The sequence below is a fragment of the Maniola hyperantus genome, chromosome 13, assembly GCF_902806685.2.
Source record: "Maniola hyperantus chromosome 13, iAphHyp1.2, whole genome shotgun sequence".
In the NCBI taxonomy this organism is placed as follows: Eukaryota; Metazoa; Arthropoda; class Insecta; order Lepidoptera; family Nymphalidae; genus Maniola; species Maniola hyperantus.
This window is the reverse complement of record NC_048548.1, coordinates 13,534,510-13,537,750: the sequence shown is the minus strand read 5'-3', so window position 1 is coordinate 13,537,750 and position 3,241 is coordinate 13,534,510. Positions and strand designations below refer to the sequence as shown.

The window sequence follows — 3,241 nt, the reverse complement described above, 5'->3', positions numbered from 1 at the left end:
AAAATAAGTTCATACCTAAATGCATACCCTGGCTTGAACTCCTGTGCACGCCACTGCATGCATGCATGGCTGCATGAAAATTCACGTACAAAATAATATCCTAATCAATTTCCATGCAATTGTGCCCCTAATATAAAAAAAAATTGCAGCATGAAAACACATTTTATGCCTATTATTTCAAGCAAGTAAATAATATAAGTATGAGCACTTCTACAATTTATTTTATTCCTAACGCAAATCTATAACTTGGCGGTTGACAGAAAGTATTTTTGGATAATAATAATTATGTTGATTGTCATGGTGTTGTTAGTTTCCCTATTAGGGGCCTGTGGGGGCTACCCACAAGATACTCGTAGTAACAATTTGGCGTTGAAAGAACCGATAGGATACTCCGGACAATATGCAGACATTCCTAATCACACTATTGATCCGGTAAGTACTTAGTATAATTTTTTAAGTACCTTTTTTAAGTTTTCGTAGTAAACAAGGAACCCTTATAGTTTCGCCATGTCCGTCCGTCTGTCCGTCCGTCCGTCCGTCTTTGGTTAATCTCAGAGACTATTAGTGCTAGAAATCTGTAATTTGGCATGGGTATAAATATTAATCACGCCGACAAAGTGGTGAAATAAAATTTAAATAATATTTTTTTTAGGGCAGCTCCCCTACATGTATAAAGTGGGGATGATTTTTTTTCTCGTCTACCCCATAGTGTGGGGTATCGTTAAATAGGTCTTTTAAAAATACTGTGGGTGTGGGAATATCATTTTTCGATTTCTAGATCCGTTTGTAAAATATGATGTTTTAAATTTATTAAAGTCAAGTGTCCCCCCCTCTATCAGCCAAATGGTAGTATAATATAGGAACGTGAAAAAACTCACAGCAGTAGTATATATAATCAATTTTAAAGGAAAACTATCACGGCTAAGTAGGGTTCACAGGTTAAGGAGTTATATCTGTTTTTCGAGGATTGTGCCTACGGAACCCTACACTGCGCGTGGCCCGCCACGCACTTGGCGGGTTCTAACGTTGGGAAATGCGATTACTTATCCCTCTGCGATGGGTATTTCGTACGTCGCTAATTCTTTTTAGGGTTACGTAGCCGAATGGCAAAAAACGGAACCCTTATAGAGTCATGTCTGTCTGTCTGTCTGTCCGTCTGTCTGTCCGTCCGTATGTCACAGCCACTTTTTTCCGAAACTATAAGAGCTATACTGTTGAAACTTGGTAAGTAGATGTATTCTGTGAACCGCATTAAATTTTTTACACAAAAATAGAAAAAAAAACAAGAAATTTTGGGGTTCCCCATACTTAGAACAGAAACTCAATTTTTTTTTTCATCACACCCATACGTGTGGATAGGTCTTCAAAAATGATATTATTGAGGTTTCTAATAATTTCTAAAACTATCTGGCCTCCGTCGCACATAGCCACTATGTGCGACGGAGGCCGGTCTTATCTTCTTTTAATAGAGTTGATTGAGTAGGGGTCCTGATAAATTTAAAATTTGGCAAGTCTGATAGTACTTAAACCACTGTCAACATCGACCAATAAGAAAGCAGTGTGTTACTTGCCGTATTTTAAAGAAGCGAAAAATTAAAAGCTCTTCTGTAATTGGTCGATCCGTTTAGAACCTCACGAATGGATAAATATCCGTTAGTTTATAAATTTACCACGAGACGTCGCAAATTGATAAATTTGCGAAAATGTGAGCGTAAAATAATACAATTTATCTCTCGTTTATAATCCTTCGAAGGTTTATAAATTTCCTAGGAAATTTATAAACGGTTGTTGTTATCTTCCGGTGACATATATAATGGAAATCACTCACGATAATTTAAATATAACTTGTATAATAATTTTTTTACAGTGTTTTGATTGCCAATTTGGCAACGACTGTCGCGGATGTCGTGGTTAAAGAACTGATACACCTGATATTGGTTGAAGACCAGGTAGAGATGGAAATAAAGTGATGCCCAGAATAAAGCTTGTTTTATTTTTATACCTCTCCTGTGTGCGAATCACCAAGGCGTATCTATCAATTCCCATAATACCTATAATAAATGCGAAAGTATGTTTGTTTATTGGTTTGTTGGTTTGCAATTGGCCTATGGATATGTTGGTTTGTCATTTAATCCCTTTAGGCTCAAAAAGTTGAATTCGTAAAATATTGAATTCTTATAATGTTGAATTCCAAAATGTTGAAACATTGCATATTCTTCGTTGTCAAATGTGATGTCATAATTATAACAGTGCAATATTAGTATGAATATAACGTAAGTATGAATTTGCGTTATTTAATAAATAAAAAACCCTTTATTTTGTGTATTATTTTATTTCAAACATTGTACCTACTATTCTTTGTGCAAACAACTCATATGACGTCATATCAGTATCATTTTGATTAAGTAAGGTGGGTCGACACATTTCCCTGTTATCCCTGTGATCCAAGATCTGACCACCAAATGCACAATCAAAGTCTACTGTGTGTCCGCTGGAACTATTATTTATATATTATTTATATATTTTTCATTATTGGTACGTAGCATATCGTGCACACATTATTCTTATTATTTTGACGACCTCCCTGGTCTTATTAGTGGGAGGTCCCGGGTTCGATTCGAACCGAATTCGATCCAGGGATTTGGAATTTTATAATTTCCAAATTTCTGGTCTGGTTCTAGTGGGAGTCTTCGACCGTGGCTAGTTACCACGCTACCGGCAAAGCCGCCAAGCGATTTAGCGTTCCGGTTTACTAAGCTATTACACTGATCGCGAGAAATGTACTCTTATCTGTTGAGGAGTTCCATTCTATCTTCGAAGATCTTCATCAGATCTTCACCAAATTTATATGGGACCACATCGAAATTATACCCTTTCAAACAAAAAGAATTTTCAAAATCAGTCCAGGCGTCTTCGAGTAATCGGTTAACATACATAAAAATAAAAAATAAAAGATTCCGACGAATTGAGAACCTCCTCCTTTTTATGAAGTCGGTTAAAAAAACAAACTTTTTATTCTTATCTGGGCATCACTTTATTTCAATCTCTACGTTTATATATCAGGTAAGTATTTCCATTAATACCTATTGGAAGCCGGTTGGATGAAACCATAGACGACATTGGTCACAGATGCCGCCGAATTCGCAATCCATACACTGTAAAATTAAATAAGTAAGTGTACATGTTTTAAGGACAAACAATAGGAATTATACAATACTAGCTGATGCCCGCGACTTCGTAC

General features: G+C 36.1%; 1 long non-coding RNA gene across 1 annotated transcript; it reads left to right on the top strand.

Annotated features, from left to right (window-relative positions):
• Positions 1–238: 238 nt before the first annotated feature.
• LOC138403157 (uncharacterized) lies at positions 239–1,983 on the top strand. Its single transcript, XR_011237446.1, has 2 exons — positions 239–432; positions 1,868–1,983. It is a non-coding gene; the product is annotated as an uncharacterized lncRNA (long non-coding RNA).
• The last annotated feature ends 1,258 nt before the right edge of the window (positions 1,984–3,241 follow it).